Source organism: Callorhinchus milii, unplaced genomic scaffold, assembly GCF_018977255.1.
Source record: "Callorhinchus milii isolate IMCB2004 unplaced genomic scaffold, IMCB_Cmil_1.0 Scaffold1, whole genome shotgun sequence".
In the NCBI taxonomy this organism is placed as follows: domain Eukaryota; kingdom Metazoa; phylum Chordata; class Chondrichthyes; order Chimaeriformes; family Callorhinchidae; genus Callorhinchus; species Callorhinchus milii.
The window spans coordinates 16,867,260-16,888,356 of record NW_024704742.1 but is presented as its reverse complement, the minus strand read 5'-3'; the positions used below and the strand labels follow the sequence as shown (position 1 = coordinate 16,888,356).

Genomic DNA, 21,097 nt, shown 5'->3' with positions numbered 1-21,097 from the left:
ATCATCCTCTTGGGCTCCTATGAGAATTTATAAGGTTGGATTTGATACTGTTTTGAATGCATGAATTCAGAGGCCTAAAAGGTCCAATGGTCATAGCTTTAAGATCTTTGTCTTACGATCATGTAGAGTTTTGGAAAATCCTTTGATTTGTCTTTAATTTGGAAGCTGGTTTTCCACAGTTCTTTGTGGATACTGTGGAAAATCGCCTTTCAAAATTGAAACCGGAATTAAGGCTTTACCAAAATTCTGCATGATCTTAAACTTCAATGGTCTTACAGTTAAGACATTGACAAATCATGGGCTTCAGAAGCGCAACCTTTGAAGCTGCACAAAGAGTTCCTTGGTGGATTAAATGGGAAGGAGAAACTAGAAACTAAAACAACAGAAGAGAAACTGAGTTCTAAAGAGAGGCAGAAAGAAAATAGATTCCTTTTATGGAAAAGAGGAACATAGCAAGGCCAAAATCAAAATAGAGGTCAAAACTGCCGTAAAAGCCAAAAAAAACATTTTTAAAGATACTGGGAAATATAAAGGCAATTGAGGTTAACTACAAGAGCTAGTAGATCTATTATTGAAGCAAAAAGCACAGCGTAAATTCTATCTGAGGTGTGTATTCAAAAAGTGATTCATGCTAGAAATTCCCTGTGGAAATGCAGTGTGAATTGACTAGCAAATTGTCACTTGAAAATTATCCTTTAATCGCTCTTATGCAGTCCAACTTAAAGGCATCATTCATAATATTTTTTGAAGGTTTGATCAGTTCTTTTATTCCATATACAATTCAAGAATAAATTATTGCCAATTGATTCCAGGTTTTCAGTTACATAGAGAAAAAAATAGATATAATGTAAATATAATCAATGTCGAACATTGACCCTGAAATCATACACTAAGCTGGCAAGCAATCGAAGTAGAGTCCTGTGGCATATTGGTAAGAGCAATCGCTTCAAAGCGAGAGGACTTGGGTTCAATTGCCCAGTAGGGCGAAACCTTAGGGAAGTTTTCTCACTCCACACGCCTCAATTTACCTAGCTGTAAGAACCTGGTTGTCAGTGGATTGGAGGATCGCTTTCTGGGGAAATAATGCTTTTCAAAAATATAAATAAATAATAATTTGGGTCACTCAATCCATGATTGTTTGTGAGCACTGCTGTGCCTGCATTAAGGTATATTCTGTGAAGCACTTTGAGACATCTCAACGATGTGATAAAGCACTAAATCAAATGCAAGAATTATTATTTAAGAGACGCTACCCTCATGAGGGGTGCTATATAAATGCAAGTTGTTGTTGAACAAACTATTGTTAAGCTATTTGGGTCAACCCCTAATTTTTTCAAACGCACACTGCTTTACCAGCCACATGATCCACTTTTAACACTTCACACAAAGGTACTTAAAATTGTAATGGACTGTAATCTTTCTCCGGAATATTACAGGTCAGAATGGGACATGTCACAATTATGAGTTGGAGTTGTGCCATTAGACTGGCTGGATTGGAAAAACATGGTTGATTTTAGCATTAATGATCCATATCCTGGGAATAAATTATATCAATTGCACAATGTCAGAAAAAAAAATTAATTATCAGCGTTAGATTGCTAGATTGGCAAAGTAAAAGCAACACTTCAGAAGTTATTTCAGGAAGTTGCTTCACTCATCCACCACTCAGAAGGTGAATTGCTTTTCAGAAAGGTCGAGGGCAGAAATCATATGAAATCTCAAATACAGAAAACTTCCTGTTACATGAATCGCATATTACTTATATATTACTCTCATATTACTTATTAAAGCAGCACATCTGGGTCTGAGTTCATAGTTTGTGTTAATGGTCCAGTACAGTACTGGGAGAGTACTGGATTGTCGGAGGTATCTTCCTTTGGATGAGACATTAAACCAAGGTCCTGTTTGCCCATTCAGGTGGAAGTTAAAGATCCCCTGACACTATTCAAACAAGAGGGGAGTTTCTGGCAGTGGTCAGTGGTCCACAAGCTTGAGATTAATTGGTGATTCATCACCATGGGTGCCTTTGCTTTGTGCAAAATGGTTGCCATGTTTCCCGATATAAACAGTCAGTATGCTTGACACGAATGATGAAACTTTCAGATATTTGCTGTGACAAAGCACCATAAAAATGCAAGCTCATCAGTGGACCAGAATCACAATGCATTACTCAAGGATTGGCAGAAGCAATTTCGGAGACCAATTTTGCTCTGAATTTATTTTTTTAAATTTTAATTTGGCAGATTTTTAACAGTGAAATCACAATGTTAGTTATTCTACTGCTCATAAATCGTGCCTAAGGCAGGCTGCTTCTTTGATTTGGAAACATATATGACAAGCTGTAATAAAATAAAATTGTCCTCTGTCAGCTCTAGGCTTAGGTTCATACAGTTCAAGTTTCTTAATCAATCTTATTTGGCACTAAGAAATTCTGTGGAATGGGCTTAAAAACTATTTTCTTGTGTGATAATGAATGTGAAATGAACAGAAACCTGCTTCACTAGCTGTGTGAGGATTTGGTGGTGTGTGTTACACAATAAATAGCCTGCATGCTTTTATAATAATTTTTTTAGGAATATGAGAGTTTGGGTTTGCCTACCTTTCTTCCACTTTCAATTGCAAATGAGGAAGATTACTGAAGTCCTCTATAAGACTAATATTGTCAAACACAAATAACACAATCTAAAAGAATTCACAGGGACACAAGTGAATGAGAACTTCACAAAATAGTGATATTGATACCATCAGTAATAATAATAATCTTTGATTTGATATTACACTTTTCACGTCTTCTCGACGTCTCAAAGCACTTCACAGAATATACTGTAAAGTGAATTGACTGTATATTTGTGGGTGAAACGCGGCAGCCAATTGCGCACAGCAATCTCCCACAAACAGTCGTGGATTGAGTGACTGAATTAGTATCGTTTTTTTTAAGGATTATTAACCCCGGAAAAGCGATTCGCCAATCAACTGAAAACCAGGTTATTACTTACTGCTAAGTAAACAGAGGCACGTGGAGTAAGGAAACTTGGCCTACATTTCGCCCTGCCAGGACTAGAACCCAGATCTCTCGCTTGCATGGTGAGTGCTCTAACCACTGAACTGCAGGACTAAATATCTGGACTGTTAACAGTATCAGATTATTATGAATAAGAATCAAATCTGGGAAACATATCCAAGGCATCTTTCCATAAGTGCCTGTGGACCAAATTGATAGATAAAGAAACTGATATTCTGGTGTGAGAAACAAGAAATGTAATGAAATGCATAAACAAAAACTACAACAACAAAATTACATTTGTAAAGTGCATTTCACATCAGGAGGATGTCCCAAGGTGCTGGACAATCAATGTTTTGGACCTGAGCTGGGGTTCGGGTTCGGGGAGGGTAAACGGCAGGTGGGAAAGGAGGGTGATCAACGGCACGGACGAAGAGAAAGGTCTTGAGAAGGGTCTTGATGGAGGCAAGGAAGGGGGCAAGAGGGAGGGTCTGCAGGATAGAGTTCTAGAGGTCGGGGCAGAGTGGCAGAAGGTCCACCTGCCAATGGTGGGGTGAGAGGCGGGTGACCTGATGCAGGCCAGGGCCCGCAGAGGGAGAGGGCAGGTTGGTAGGGGGTTAGAAGATCGGATCTGTAGGCTGGAGTAAGGTCATGGAGGACCTTGAAGGTGAGTTTCAGGATCTTGAACTGTACCCTCTGTGTAATGGGAAGCCAGCGGAGTCGGGCGAGGATGGGGGTGATAGGGTTGCTGAGTTCTGGATGATTTGTAACCTATGGAGGGAAGAGTTGGGGAGGCCAACAAATAGAGAATTTGCGTAGTTGAGCCTGGATGTTATGATTACGTGTATGATGGTCTTGGCAGTCTGCGGTGTGAGACAGTGGCGGAGCCGGGTGATGTTGCGGAGGTGGGGGAAGGCAGAGCAGGACATAGCACGGATGTGGGATAGGAAGGATAGTTGAGGGTCAAATAAGATGCCAAGGCTCCGGATTAGCTTAATAAGGTGGAGTGTGCATCCCTGGATGGTGATACTGTTAGTGCCTGAGGTGTGGAGGCGCTAACAGAAGCCAATCAGGAGAGCCTCGGTCTTGTGAAAGGTGTGAGAGGTACATTTCGCTCACAAATATACGGTCAATTCACTTTACAGTGTATTCTGTGAAGCGCTTTGAGACGTGTAGAAGATGTGAAAAGTGCTATATCAAGTGCAAGGATTATTATTATTATTATTGTTGAGGTTCAATTGTAGAAAGTTAGCTCTCATCCAGGACTTGATGTCTGACTGACATTCTGTGAGGACAGCAGTGGTCCTGGAGTCAAGGGTGGAGGTAGAGAGATAGAGTTTGGTGTCATCTACATTCATGTGTATCTTGACCCCATGTCTGCTGATGATGTCACCAAGAGGGAGCATATAGATATTGAAGAGGAGGGGACCAAGGACAGAGCCCTGAGGAACTCCGCACGAGATGGTGCAGGGACTAGAGGAGAAGCCGTTTGTGGAGATGAAATGGAAATGGTGTAAGAGGTATGAACTGAACCATTCCAGGACAGAACTATGATGGTTGAGGTGAGAGGAGAGGGAGTGGAGGAGTATAGAGTGGTCAACCGTATCGAAGGCAGCAGAGAGGTCAAGGAGGACATTAAACACATTAAACTCCCTTTTCACCCAACAGCAAAATGTGCAGATTAGATTGTGAAACATTGCTCTTGTATCTATCTCATCTCCTCTTGGGTTTGGCTATTCTCACCACTGCCTCATATCTGTCTCTTGCAGAATACACTGCGACAAATTGCATTCTGTAAATCAGACCTGTCTTGGAAGGTGCTCTAAACTTTCAGATTGAGATTGTGGTAGTAAATTCTTTACTGATTTACTGCTTCTCGTTTGATCAAACTGTGGGTCTACTCCACTAATTCCCTTGAAGCAACTGATATTCTTCATTCTTCCATAGAGAGTTTCATACTTCACTCTTCCTTGATCATTGGATCAGGTGCTACATCTTGGTTCCATCATACTTGTTTTTCTGTGTTATAAAACTTTTGCCTCATGCAATGCCATGAACAAATTGAAGAATCCTAAAGCAACTTTTTTCACTGCTCGTAACTTTTATTATTTCATTAATATTAGGGTATTAGTACTTCAAAATATAGTTCAATGCTGACAAACCACAACTGATAGGGGCACGCCAGTGTTTACTCCTTTTAGTTGCCTGTCTCGAATCTCTAAGATTTCTCCTTCCCACCACTCCAGCACTTTTACAGTCTGATAGTTTTGTAGTCAACCTTCCAAGAGGAAAGGGAAGCTGACCTCTTTTATTCACTATTCTCCTTATGTTGAAGAACCTCATTCCATTGCTCCGTTCTTTTCTACCACTGTGACGAACATCACATTTATTACTGCGGTGTCCGTCGATCCTTCATGCTCTGGAATCAATTTATTGCTTGATTATATTCTTCCTACTGCTTTCCACAGATGTGCCTTGAAACATACTCCTGCCCTATTTCACATCTTTGAGTTACATGAATGCTGACATAACGGGCACAATTTACTAGAATAAGGATGTAGTATGAGTGCTGAAACGTAATGAGCATAGATCACGTGCAGCTACAGATAAGAAATCTAGGTCCATTCAGACCCAGTGAAAATTAATACAGAAGAACCAGCAGGGTCATCAGAATGAGAAACTCAAACATGTGCAAAGTGGATAACCAGTGAGAAAAGGTCAACCTTTGGTCAACCTTTGACCTTGCCAAAAGTTTGACCAAAGATAGTTGGGCCATAAATAGAGGTCAGGATGAGCAAGGAAGTATCTCTATGGAAAATAATAATAATAATAATCCTTGCATTTGATATCACTTTTCCAGCGGTAATAATCCCTACAATTTTAAAAAAAATAAAAATAATTTGGTCACTCAATCCACGACTTTTTGTGGGATAACACTGCGTGCAATTGATGTGATCAGACACTGTACGCAAGGGTTATTATTCACAAAATAGACTGTAAAGTGATTTGACTTTATATTAATGAACAGTAAAGGAAAAAAGAGGTGAAAGGAAAAACTTGAGAAAGACATGGGGGAAGATGAGGAACACGTTAGGAAATGGGACAAGTACAACATATAAAAGACAAGAAATATCCACTTGAGGGCTAAATTGGTGTTGGGTGGAGTTATTGCGGAACAAGGTACAAGTGTACTTGCTATGTGATTTCAAATAAAAAGTACTGAACAGCATTCACTCTCGACTTGTCTGATATAACCAAGTTGTTCTAAAACACTATACTGAAGTTAATGGTTCATCCTCTGAGTCAGAGGATTCCTGGGCCCGCATGTCACATTCACATTCTGCTCCTTCTTAACATCAGTGGCCTCTTGAACTCTTACTGATGATTCCATTCCACTTCCTTCAGATCAGACACGTGCCCTGCACACAAACTTCATTCCTCCTGCAATGAAACGTTACCTTCTCCATGCCGATGGGAAAATCTTGTCTCGTTCACTTCTTTCTCCTTCTCCAGTTGCTTCATGTGCCTAGAAGCCAATAGACATCTTCGTATGATGACTGACCCGTGATCTTTCTTCACCAATAGATATTGTTGACTGCAAAATTTCCTGCGACCCCAACAAAAAGTTAACATCTCTGTTGATAAAATGGTCTGGTTTTATGTTTTGAGACAGACAATGGTGTTCCTTTCATTATAACTCTGCCGGATTTTGATATTGGTGTGCTACCCACAGCCCTCCCTCTGGGCATGCAGGCAGAGGCAGGCAAGCAATTTATGCGTTTTAACAAGAATTAAAGATGTGAAAACAACGATGAGTAGTTGCAACTATTTATGTTGTAACAGCCCCCAGGGATTGAATGTTGAAGGCAATGATTTCTAAGGGCTATAATGATGTATTTCTAACAATATTGTCCTTCTTACAGCTAACTAATGGTTGTATTAATACTACATTATAAAAAGGGACAAAGAGTAAAATAACGGGTATCAAAATGAAGAATGCTTCTTGCTATGAAACCTCAATGAATTATTACTTGCAAAAATGGGCTTTTGTTAAAACATTTCTCAATATTTTTATTTATTGCTAAAACAAATTGAATTCATCTTACCAATTCATATTGCTCTCTAATGATTCCCCAGTTAGTTGGTAAAGTGCTTTGAAATATCCTCCTGATGTGAAAGGCACTATATTAATATAAATTGTTGTTGTGGTTGATTTCACACAAACATGTCTATTCTGTGTTTGCAAAGATCAAGTTTGAGAAACGATTTATGTATATTATGCGCTTTGAGATATCCTCCCAATGTAAAAGGGCTATAGAACTGCAAATTTATACTGTGTCGTATTCATGCTAAGGCAATCAAGCCTTGAAAACTTCAATATTTCATTTTGTGCCCATGTTTGTAATCTAGGCCCTGTTGAAAACCAAATGCCGGTGCTCAGAAAATTATGCTTGTGTGACCAAGAACATTAGTAAAAACAACAATTGACATTTAGATAGCATTTTTCACGTCAGCAGGACATTTTTAAGTACTTCACTCAAGTGGGGAGGAAGGTGGCTGAAAGACTAAAGAAAAAAGGAAGGAGAGAGAGTGGGATAAAGTCAAAGGGCCTACAGGGTGGGGTTCTAGAGAACAGGGTCAGAATAACTAAAGTCCCCCATCCGATAGTGGGAGGATCAGGCAGGGAACAGCAGGCTGGTATTGGCTGAGTGTAGAGTGCGGCTGGGCTAGTAGGGTTTCAGAGGTCACCTAGGGTGGGGTGAGGCTATGGATGGAATTGTAAATGAGGACTAGGATCTTGAATTTGATCCACTGAGGGATGGGAAATCAATGGAGCTCAGCAAAGATGGGGGTGGTGGGTTCATGGAACTTGGTGGAGAAGAAGACATGGGCTGCAGAATTATCAACAGTCTGCAGCTTAAGTAAGGAGGCAATGAAAAGATTGGTGAGTAGGGCATTGTAATAATTGAGGTGTTCTGCACTGGCTCCTTGAGGTGAAGTGAGCTTCCTTGTCAGTTGATGCAGCTGAGGTGAGGAGGAGAACCAAGCAGGAGAGCTTTTAAAAGTTATTAAATTGCTTGCTGTAAAACATGCACTTGAATTACAATACAGAATGGTCACATGAAGTCCATCCGTTCGGCTTCACAACAACTTTTAAGGGATTATTTGTGAATGGAGCCTAAATGAATTTGTACCAACTGTATTGAGACTGCATATACTCGCAGGTCTTATGTGCTCTAAGCTTGACCTGCATTGGTACCTTGTTGTCCTTGAAGTATAGACGAGCACAACCATACTGCCCTTCCACCCTTCTTAGAGTAAATTGCTCAGTCTCAGAGGTCAGTCCAGGCATTGGATTTGGACCTCGAGAACATGAAGGTGGCTGGTACATCTCAAGCTGTTCTGAAAAGGTCCCGTCACACTGAAGGCAGATGTCTGCCAGATAGCTGCTGATGGCAATGCTCTCACACATTTCATTCTGAGCTGTGTTGCCCACCTGGAAGCTCGCAAATTCCTTGAACCTGCCATCCACTCGTGAGGGCTCAAACCCACACTTTTCAGATGTCAAATGACCATCCATTTGAAATGGCTCGAAGGTGACATGTTTGCCAATGGAATGTCAGAATTGAACTCACCCTCTGTGACAGTCTCGATAATTCAGCTCCTGAGCCGGTTCCGTAGCATTCTAGGGCACTGCTGATGACAACATAGCCAGATAGCTCATTGGTAGAACTTGGAAGGGTAGACAAGTCACTAGGGCCAGTGAGGAGTACCCACTCAGTTCCCTTTAACCCTGCAAACCCAACCCCTAGTGGGTATGGGTACGTTTGTCCTAGCTGAGACAGGATAGCTTGCCAGGCAGTGTAATCAATGACAAGTTTTGCGGTTTTAGCTGGTTAGAATCTAGCAGTACCCCCCATGCACACTCTGAAGTACCCAAACCTTGGATCTTGTCAACTTGTGCCTATTACTTTCCCGAACTAGATAAGCAGGAAACATCCTTCCAGGGAGAAGAGAGTGCACTTCCATTCCAACAAGTATCCCTGAACATTCCATGTATAGGTGGGATGCATGGAAATGCAGCTGATTTTAACCTCCATCATCCAGGGAAGATCAGGGCCAATTTAGCTTTCCAGCTGAGATCAACAAACACATTTTAGACCAGTGAAGAGTAAGCAGCACCTTTATCAAATAGATCATCTGGGCTGCTCACTTATTTTTATTTTATCCACCGTATATTTTTGAACATATTTTGTCGCAGCATCTAATTTCTCTCATGGTTGTGTAATTGTTTTTTGGTATTCATTTACACATTTCTGTATGACAGGTTTGCTGACTAAATGTTTGTATAACAATGTTGGTCTGTACCAATTTTACTAAGTTACAATAATAATTATTTTGTTTGATATAGGTCCTTACTAAGCTGTTGAGGCATCTCAAAGTGCTTCACAGAATATATTGTAAAGTGAGTTGACTGTATTTTGTGGGTGTAACATGGCAGCCAATTATGCACAACAGTGTCCCACAAACAGTCGTGGATTAAGTGACCCAATTTTTTTTGAGGGATTATTACCTACAGAAAGCGATCCGCCAATCAACTACTTACTGCTAGGTAAATAGATGTGTGTGGAGTAATGAAACTTGCCTAAGGTTTTGCCCCGCCTTAGGCTCGCGACAAGCACGTTAACCAAGGGCCAGTTGTTGGCTCTTTTAAAGTTAAATTCATTGCTGGTTCTTTTTGCTTCAAATCAGTCCTACGATGGCATAACTGCATGAGCAATGCAACAAGGCAGTGCTCACCATTAGAGGGTCAGGGAATATACATAAACCTTGAATGAACCACAACCAAATAGACAAATAGGTTTAGTGCTTATCAGTCTGAATGCATTACCATTGATGGATGAGTGAGAAGAGTAAGATTGTAGAGAAACAAGCACGGGGCAAAATGTCAATTGTCTGTTGACAGAATCACAGTCGCTCTCTCACCTGGTGACGGAACAGACAAGGTTTTCATTCGCTTCTTCTAGAATCAATGTCAATTGAAGGATGCTTTAGTAATGCTGACAATTCTCACAGATTAAAACCTAGCTCCGAAGGAGGTAGCAAGTGAAAGATAACTGAAAGAGAAAAAAACATAGGCACTCATGCTTTCCATCCTTATCTGTCACTGGTTCAGTATAGTGCATTTGAATGCCATGCTTTCTTTCTCTCCCTCCTACAAAGAAGTAATCCCTCTATTGACCATGCACTGATTGATTTTTGCCCTTGAGCCAATGAACCTTATCAGACCATATTATGTCAGCTCCTGTAAAAGGTTTTATTCACCAGAAGAAGTTAACTGGAGATAAAGCAGGGGAGTGCAAAGTCTATTGTTCACGTCATTTATTTGTTGAGCTTAAAAAACTGAGCTGCTGAAATGCGCAAGTGCTCCACTGCATGAAATGACATGATCTCTTCTTGATTAAAAGAATGAACAAAACAGTTATTTTTAAAAAAATAGTACTTTGATTTCCTTTTCAGCCTGCCCCGACTCCAAGAAGAAAATCAATCACAGGCACCATAATTTCAACAGCTTTCAGCAACATTATTTTATAACGATAATCCTTACATCTGATAGAGTGTCTTTTACATTGGGAGGATGACTCCAAGGGAGGGTACTTCACAGGATATTTGTAAAGTGTAATGACTGTGTACATTAAGCTCCTGATACCTCGACCTTGGCTTAACTTGTCACTATCACTTGTCATCATACTGTCAATATCCTGGCTGCATTTATTTCTGTATTTATATGTATACCTAACATGCCACTCCAGATAACTCTCCACTGAGCCCTTTTCCATTGGAGTAACAAGTTATCAGGAGTTTATTGTTAAAAATAATTGACATGTAAAATAGACCTTTAAGAACAGATTTTTATTTTGTGGGTAAAATAATTATTTAATTGTACTTAACACCTATTAATATATTATAACATTTCAACTTGAACTGCCCCTCTTTGGGGTAACACGTGATGTTTTAAGTGAAGTTCCATTTTCAGTATATAACAACATGATCCTTGAAAATAAATACATTGTCACATAGTTAGAACCATAGCACTATAGTAATTTACGGCACTGAAGAAGTCTATTTATCCCATTGTGTCTGTGCTGGCTCCCTCAAGAGCAATCCTTTCAATCCCATTTACCTGCCCTTTCCTCATAACCCTGTAGCTGACTCTTTTTAAGGTATTTATCTAACTCCCTCTTGAAAGCCAATATGCATTCTTCCTCAAACCCAGCTAGCATTCCATATCCTAACCTCTCATTGCTTGTTTAAAAACTATCTTAAATTAATACCCTCTAATTACTTACTCACCGACCTGTAGAAATAATTTTCTGCTATTGACTCCATCAAAAGCCCTCATAATTTTAAAGACCTCTATCAGGTCACCCCTCAACCTTCTTTGTATCAGCAAAAAAAAGTCTCTGTTCCTCAAGTCTCCACTCATAGGCAAAAAAGCCGGTATCATATTAGTAAAACTTCTCTGCACCCACTCTCTCTTTGACATCTTGCTTAAAGTGTGGTGATGAATACTCAACACAATATTCTAACTAACAATTTATATAAGTTTAGCATTACCTCCTGGTTGTGTCACCTACCACAGTTCTCACTGCACCAATGGGTAAAGCTGAAACATCAGGGACCTATTATGCTCAGGAGCAGCTGAGGCTGAGATAAGCTAGAGGCTAGACAAGTGTAAGACAGTGACAGTGTGAGAGAGAGAGAGAGAGAGAGAAAAAGCATGGTCATATATATTAAGTGCCTTGTGGGTGCTATATGGTCCAGAGGATGAAATGAAGCTCCCACTGGGTCAGAGGACTAAATCACAGCAGGACCCAGAGCTCAGAAATAGGCCTAGAGTAACAGTTAGATGAGGTCTATGCACATGATTATAAATTGCACTTGTGCAATGCCTTTCACGTAGGATAATGTTTCAAAATACTTTAGGCATGGTGTGGATTGCCAAATAATGTTCGAAGAAGGGGATAATAAAAATCCTGCAATTGATATAGCGCCTGATCACATCTTCAAGATGTCTCAAATGCTTCACAGAATATACTGTGAAGTGAATTAACTGTATATTTTGTGGATGAAATGTTGTTCAATTGCGGCTGTCAATTGCACATGGCAGTGTCCCACAAACAGGCATGAAAGTGACTGAAAACACAGTTGAAGAGGTAAGTTTTAGGAGGGATTTAAAAAGAAAAAGATCCATTTTGCGTTGGAAGATGTGCCATAATACCTGCACATGCAAGTCATAAGAAATAAATTAGCAGCTTCAACTCGAAATTCACACAACCAAAATCCATGGGCTATGCTACACAGAGGAGCAAATTTTACAGGATTTAACACTATCTCAAATTGTGTAACATTGGGCAAAGTTAAACTACAACAACAACAACAACAACAACAAGATTCCATTTATAAAGCGCCTTTCACGTCAGGAAAGAAACTAAAACACAATGAAAGCTGTCAAAAAACAGCAAAGAGTTTGACTGGAGAAAACCACAGACTCAGACTTAATGGGCCAAATGGCATGTTTCTGCATTGTAACATTCTAAGATTCCTTGATCCAGATTGGTGACCAACAGCAATGAGCATGCAGACACCATGATTTTTATGGGCAGAATGTGATTGAGAACGTTGAGTAGAATCTGTGATATTCCCAAAATGAGTGGGGAGTGCTATTTAGAACGTTTGAAAACTGCCAAAGTATGGGAAAAATATTATCTCAACTAGGGCCATTTGTTTGGTTTCTCTGGCCTTTCTTTGGACTTTCTTTGGATAACTGACGAGGCTCCTGTTAATACTTTCTACCATGTCTCTGAAAATTACAAATTAGACCTCAATTTCTAAGTGTCAGTCTGGTTCAATTGGTAGCATCCTTGACTCTGAGCGCAAAGCTTATAGGTTCAAGTTTCACGTCGGGAGCTTTGAGGTCCGAGGCTAGGCTGAGTGCAGTGCTGGGGGAAGGAGAACTGCATTGCTAGAGCTTGCTCAGATGAGACATTAAACAAAGCTACCATCTGCTTAATCAGCTGGATGTTGAAGATCTCATGATACTCTTTGAAAAGAGAAGGGAGTTTTTCCCGATGTTGTGGTCAGAAATCTCCCAGAGGAAAAGAACATGATCATTGACTTCATGGTTGTTTGTGAAATATTTATGTACACCAATTGACTGCCACCTTCATTTACAAATACACATTTACTAACTTCACAGAAAATCTCTATGTAGCGAGTTGAGATGTTTCGATGTGATAAAGCACCATATCAAATACAAGGATTATTTTAATGGCCCCATCCTTATACTTTCCTGTATACATCAGGGTGTCTGCATGTTTGTATATGTTTAAAACAAATCTTATCACATCTTGAGGTGACACACTTCATTACAGATAAGAAATAGTTAAAATAGGAAATTGTTTTAAAATAGGAGCATTGCCGAATAACTGCAAATTACAGTGGTGCAAATACATTGTATAAACAGGATGTGTCTTGAAGAACGGTAGTGTGATTCTCAATGTAAATACTGAGGCCCACTTATCTGGCAGATCACACAGCTCTGGAGTGGGAGAGTGCCTGCTGTCACATTTAAATTCCCAACAATGTTATTTGAAGTACTCCTGGAGACAACAGGTCCTTTCGCTTCAGACATTACTACAATTATATATAATCCTCAAATGAAACATTTCTATATCCCTAATATTTAAACACATCTCAGCTGTCAGTAGACAGAACGACTCTAAGCTGACTCTTTTGTTAGTCCCTGCCAGCCAAAATCCCTCTGGCACTGCCCCAGGCACTACTCAAAGATTGATACACCACTTCCTGCGCATCTGCTATCTTCATTTCTACAGCTATTAAATTAATCTGCAGAATTAATGCTTGAATGAACAATATTTTCAGTACTATTGCTCAGTTTTTTTTTAGTAGGTACTTTCAGGTAGTTTGGAAATCCTGGATTGCTTATGCAGTCTGAATGCAAAACACAATGGAAAAATAAATAACATGGAGAGCACTACTTCAAGGCCAGGCATTCCTGTATTAATCTTTTAAGCTTGTTCTCAGGGTAAATGGCATCCTCTTTTGTCTTTCCTTGAATCTCACCTCAATGTATGTATTATTGCAATGCAAATTAGATTGTGTAATCAAACTTCTTTCACAACGCACAAGTTAAAAAGCAGGTACTGGAAAAGAAAGATTATTCCATGAAGCGATAAGCAATCTGATATTGTAAATATAAATAAGAGTTCCTGTGGCTTCACACCCAAAAGGAACTGGTACAATGATCCTAAATTTCAAAGAGAATTCTTTAGCAAGAATATGATGGGCTTCAGAGGCTGTGAAACTCTCAGTAAAATCGGCAGGAAGATAAATGCAAAATTGCACTGAATATGCAGCCTTTAAATTCCGATCTAACTAAACTGCAGTGCGTTTCACCTAAGATCATCATAATTTGTGCTTATGAAGAAGATGAATAAGATCTAATTCAGTGACAATTGGGGTCTATTTTGCATTATTTCTTAAACAGAATTCCTGAATAAGGAATCCGGTTTGAATTCTTCTCGACCCATGGGAACACCACACTGGAAATAGATCTTGTTGGAGTGTCATTCCCACAGATAGGTGTGACTTACATCCGGTTTCTGGAAGAAGCTTCAGTTTATGTGACTTGGTCCCTTACTAAGGAATTAGTGACTAGATTTACACTATTTATGTTGCATTTTAGAGCATCTAGAATTTGCCAAATTGTTGAATGTGTTCTTAAACCTTCTAAAACCTGACCAACTCACCCTTTTCCTCCGTTCTGTAGGCACTGATATAAAGTGCAATATCAAATGCAAGGATTATTATTATTAGTCATGCAAATCACATACAATAGGGTGCACATTTGCAATTGAATAAAACAGCAGTCTTTTGTTGACTCATCTGAAACTTGGATTATTGGATCACTGACTACAACAAGGTATTTCAGGAGTTGGTGGCTGGGAAAACTGCAGCATGGATTCAGTAATAAATGTTGCTCACGGTGTGAGTTACCTGAGCCCTTGGGAAGAGCAGAGGAAGGAGAGTGACATTATGACAGCAATAATGCACTTGAGGGAGCATAGGGCAAGAATCTTACCGTGAGACATGGATGCCAAACAATGACAAAGCAATGGAATTGCTGTGCGATATTGGTAGTGAATTTCTGATGAACAGTGAAGATATGTGCAGTGCAGCCAAAAACTGTGAAGCAGCCATAATATTGTGTGTGTTAGAGTCATTCAAAGCAACTGCAGGAGACATTATTGCAATTAGCCAGACTTCTGTTGATAAATGCAAAAAACAAGTGACAGATGGCATTTGTCACTGTGGCTCGAGGTATAAGAACAATTCTAAAAGGCCTACAAGAAAAGCAGCTTCTCCAACCTGGGAAGAAAATTCCGAAGGCTGAGATTCCAAAGTACCGAAGAGTGTTCACATGTTAGAATCTTGGTATTAGTGCACAATCCTATATAAGAAGGACTTCAATTTTTGGTACCTTATCATGTTGGAATAGAATAAAGCACCTCACAGGTAAATTCAAGTGCAGTGACTGTGAATTTTAGGCAAAGACCTCAGGTATCACCTACCATGAACACGGATTATTAGGCAATCTCAAGGAAAAATCCTATAATAACAGCTGACAAACAAAAGGATGGTACCTGATTGGAGTTTTGCTTCTACCATCTCAGACTACTTCCTCCCAAAAAGTGAGGATCTTAATATCACAAGCAAAGATCCACAGATATATTAATGCAAAATTCTGTTCAGAGAGAGTCTGATTCAGGCAGGAGGATTAAGATTGGGATAATTTAGTTAGTTGAGGCAGGTTTTTACCAATTTGACAAAAGTTTATTTACATTTGAAAGGCTAAGAAATGTAGGGAAAGACAACAACAATTTGCATTTATATCATGCCTTTCACCTTGGGAGGATGTCCCAAGGTGCTGGACAGTTGTGGATGTGAACCTGAGCTAATGGTTGTATTCAGGAGGGTTGGGAGCCAAGGGGGATGGGGTGGGGGAAGTAGCTGACCGAAGCCATGGTCAAAGAGGCAAGTCTTGAGATGGAAATTGAGGAGGCGAGGGAAGGGGTGAAGTGAAGGGACTCCGGGATGGAGTTCCTGAGAGATGGAACAGAAAGGCTGAAAACATAACTGCCAATAGTGGGATGGACAAGGAGGGGTATGTGATGTGGGTCAGTGTCTGCTGAGCAGAGGGAGTGGGCAGATTGGTAGGGTGGGGCAAGACCGTGGAGGGATTTAAATGTTAGGATGAAAATCTTGAGCTCTGAGGGATGGAAACCAGAGGACCTGGGCGAGAATGTGGATGATAGGCTTGTTGAGCCTAGTGCAGAAGAGGACACAAGTTGCAGAATTCTGGATCGTCTGCAGCTTTAGGAGGGAAGAGTTGGGAAGTCTGGCAAACAGAGTTGATGCTGTCTAGCCTGGACTTAATGAATCCATGAATAAGGATCTCTCTGACCTGAGGGGAGAGGTCATGCTGGAAGAGGGCAATGTTGAGGTGGCAGAAAACTGAAAGTGTCACAGCACTGATGTATGGTTTAAAGGCCAGTTGAAAGTTGAACAAGACACTGCGATTAGGCACAAACTCCATGAGAGGAGAAGGCATCCATGTAGATTGATGTTGTCAATGCCTGAGCTGAGAAGGCGTTGATGGGAGCCAAACAGGAGAGTCTTGTCAACATTAAACTGGAGAAAATTAGCTCTCATCCAGGACTTGATGTTCGACAGATCAGAACAGCAGTGGTTTTGGAATCGAGGGTGGATGCAGAGAGAAAGAATTTGGTGTCATCTGCATACTTGTGGAAGTTATCCCTATGCCTGTGGATGACATTGCCGAGTAGGAGCATGTAATAATAATAATAATAATAATAATCCTTGCATTTGATATAGCGCTTTTCACGTCAGGAGGACGTCCCAAAGCGCTTCACAGAACACACTGTAAAGTGAATTGACTGTATATTTGTGGGCGAACGCGGCAGCCAATTGCGCACAGCAATGTCCCACAAACAGTCGTAGATTGAAAATGACCAATTTATTATTGTTTTGGGTTTTTTGGAGGGATTATTATTAGGCTCTGTGTGGAGTAAGGAAACTTACTTATGTAGATGTTAAAGAAGAGAGAAGCGAGGATAGAGCCCTGAGGAGCCCCCTGAGGAATGCTGCATATAACAGTTCAGGGATGAGAGAAGATGCCAGTTTTGCAAAAAGAGGAACCAAAGTTTGGAGACTTTCAAATAACTCTGTTTAATAGAAACAATCTTAGACACTGTTATCAAAAGCTAAGATACCTTTTCAGTGCTAAAAGAAGACACAGGGCAGGAAAACTCAAAATGTGAATTATATCTTATAATCACTACAATTGATATAGCACTGGTAAAGTCAGGAGGACATCTCAAAGAGTTTCACAATGAAGTGTACACTGTGAAGTGTAGTGACTGCATATTTTGCAGCCAATTTGCACACAATTTCCCACAAACAGCAATGAAGTAAATGACTAAATTTAATTGGGAAATTGGCAGACATGATACCAAGAGAAATTCCCTTCTCTTTCTGAATAATGCCTTAGAATCTTTAACATCCACCTTACCAGACAGATGGGACCTTGGTTTAACGTCTTATCCAAAGAACAGCATTTCCAACAATGCAACATGCCTCTAGCATCACGTTGTAGTGTCAACCTAGGTTAAGTAATTTCAAAGTCCCGATGTGTGACTTCACCTACTATCTTCTGATCTGGAGGCGAGTGTTACTAACTGTGCCAGGCTGATACCTATGAAGAAGATACTCCAGTCAAAGTGACAGATGACTCAAGGGATCACATCAACAAAGTGAGAGGTGACCCACTTTCTATAAACTGGTCGAGGGATGAGAAAGCCAAACTACTATCTAAATCAGGAATATGATGTAAAATGTAGTTTTTAGGCCACTTTCAGAATCATTAAATGAATATCAGCTCTTACATATTTGAAGAATCTCCCTAAACCATTTAATAATATTCTGGGAATTTTCACCCTTTAGCGTGTGAAAAGGAGTGGTTGTATTATACATAATTCACTAATTTAGGTTTTTATATTCTGATAATTGCTGGAGTGCAAATAGACTAAATGAAGCTTCTGGTGCCTGTATCTCCTCAAATTTTCCAGAAGGGACTCGTTCTTTCATTCTGGTTACTTTCACAGTGTAAGAAATGAGGAGCAGTCCAGATTGGATGGGTGGCTACAGGATGATTTGGGTTATGGAATGGTGCATGCCATTCATCCCTTGTACATCCCAGGTTTCTAGCAGAGTTTGTGCTCATTGCCTCAGCATTTAAAGGGATAAAATTATTAATACTTTTGGCAAACCCAAGCAAGTTTTTAGGTCACTGTTCAGGCTGGTGTTATTGGTTGTGTTGGGGATGGGGGAGTAACTTGCAATACTTAGTGCTCTGTAAAGGTGGAGAGTGGCAAAGCTTGCTGTGTTCTGCACAGAATGGCCATTCAGCCAGGTTTGAAGCTGCAAATGGAGAAGGGCAGAATGCAGCAGATGGTGGAGCAGAGGGAGGTTGGTGTACATGAGCCCCAGATGCTGATTTGCCCCAGGAGGCAGGCCAGGAGGTGTCTGAGTGCCTCGTATATGATTCTTGCCTTCCTCTGAAGGACATGTAGAGCCAGTGCTGACTGTTTATTGGGATACATAATGTGCTGCATATAAAGATTCACAATTCTATTTTCTAATCTTCATGTACTTGTCCAAATTTTGGCTAGACTTATTAAAATGTGTTATGAATAAAGCAGAGAACCGCTGAATATCAATACAATTCATTTACTCTGATAAAAAAGGATGACATGGTCACCTAATATGTTGTGTACCAGTGAGTGAATGAGTGATTGCGAGAGTGAGCAACGATAGATAGAGTGGTGAGTAAGTGAACCTTGTATTTGATATAGTGCCTTATTACATCGAAACGCTTCAAAACACTTCACAGTGTTTTTTGTAAATTGTAGTGAATGTATTAGTAGGCTAATGCGGCAGCCAATTTGTGCACAGCAGTGTCCCACAAGCAGCCATAAAGTGAATGATCAATTTTATCAGGGAGATTGTTGGCCAAGAAACTCCCTTCTCTTTTTGAATAATGTCATGGGATCCCTTTAATGTCCACCTGAACAGTATCAGTCCAACTGATAAAAGGTTCTGACGACAAATGAGGAGCAGTAGTTACCAAGCTGGGCCTATGAAGGACAAATTATACATTACAAAGCCCTAGTTTCTGTTCTTTTATTCTGATTTCACTAATGATCAGGAATAGTTTATTTGGGCCTATAAAAACAACGCAACTATAAGTGATGTTAAGCAGCAACTACTGTAATTTTAAATGGCTCTTTTTGGTAATGTAAACTGGATCAATAATTAACTTTAACTACCCCTTCCCCCTCCTTTTGTTCATTTGTAAAACTGTCAAGTTTATGAGGTGATTATTCATATTTCATGTGTTTCAAAACAGCACAATTGAAAATGAATCAGTTCTATCAACTGAAGAAGGTTTGATAGCATAGGTTGAATATTGCTGCATCTAAAAGTGGATGAAGGTCTGATTTATCTGCCTCCACTCATCATAATTCACAAGACAGTTCTTAATGACCTCTAAGGTAGTCAGCAAATGTGATTATTTAGATTTATGTGCAGCAGCTGCTTTCATGGGTCTCTGGAGCCTTCCTTTTATTAAGACAGGTTCAAACCTGTCGTAAATACTGTATACAATTGTTTTGTGCAAGTAAAAATAACTGCATGTATGATACAGGCATTAGCTTCGGGGTTTGGCAGGTAGAAACGAAAGGTTATAATTTTAAGAAATGATGCCATAAAGAAGTGTCAAGTGTATATTGAAAAATAAGTGATGATTTAAAAAAGAACAGTGGAAACTCAACTCTTTGAAATACGTTATACTACAATTTACATATTTGCATATTGCAGCTCCTCAGTGATCGCAAAGTTAAAAGATACCTGCATGGATCATCAGCTATTATGCTTCAGAATTTGTAATTAACATTATTTAGTGTGAATCTGATGCCACCAGTACTTACAGGAATCAGTCAGACTCTTCTTTGGTGTATCAAATATTAAGATATTTTAAACAGTTCTGTGGCAGTGATGACATACATTAACTGCTGACCCAATTACACCTCATTTTCAGCTCCATTGGGCTTCAGCTTACCACTAAGTTGTCATCCATCAGATATTAAGTTGTCATCAATCAGATATTAAGTTGAAAATGCTAAAATCTTATGTCCTTAATAAGGTATAAAACATTCATTTGAAATTCTCTCTAATTTACAACATACCTAATCCATCTCCATGCTTAAGATTATTTAAACCAGACTAAGAGTTGAAATAATAATAATATTCATCCTCGCATTTGATAGAGCGCCTTATCATGTCTTTGAGATGTCTCAAAGCGCCTTTACAGAATATATTGTAAAGTGAATTGACTATGTGTTTTGTGGGCGAAACACAGCAGCCAATTGCACAAGGTAGTGTCCCACAAACAATCGTAGATTGAGTGACCAAATTATTATTTTTTTTGAAGGAATTATTATCCCTGAAAAAGCGATCCTCCAATCGACTGACAACCGGGTTCCTACTTACTGCTAGGTAAACAGAACCATGTGTGTGGAGTAAGGAAACTTGTCCTAAGTTTCGTCCTGCCGGGAATTGAACCCAGGTTGTCTCGCTTCTGAGGCGAGTACTTTAACCACTGAGCTACATGTTACAGGCAACATTGTCCATAACATGGGTCAACCAATAATTATAATGATAAACCTGCAGAATTCCACATTGTGTGTCAGCCTGGCTCAGTTGATAGCTCTCTCATCTCTGAGTCAGAAGATTTTGGTTTCAAGCCCCACATCGGGATATGGAACCCCTTTAGTCTGAACTGAAGTGCAGTTCAGAGATGGAAGGGGATGTTTTATTGTCGGAGTTTTTGTCCTTTGTCTGAGACATTAAATCAAGGCTGTCTGCCTGTGC

General features: G+C 39.8%; 1 non-coding gene across 1 annotated transcript; it reads right to left on the bottom strand.

Annotated features, from left to right (window-relative positions):
• Window positions 1-20,767: 20,767 nt before the first annotated feature.
• Window positions 20,768-20,837, bottom strand: trnal-cag. Its single transcript has one exon. It is a non-coding gene; the product is annotated as a tRNA-Leu (tRNA).
• Window positions 20,838-21,097: the final 260 nt, after the last annotated feature.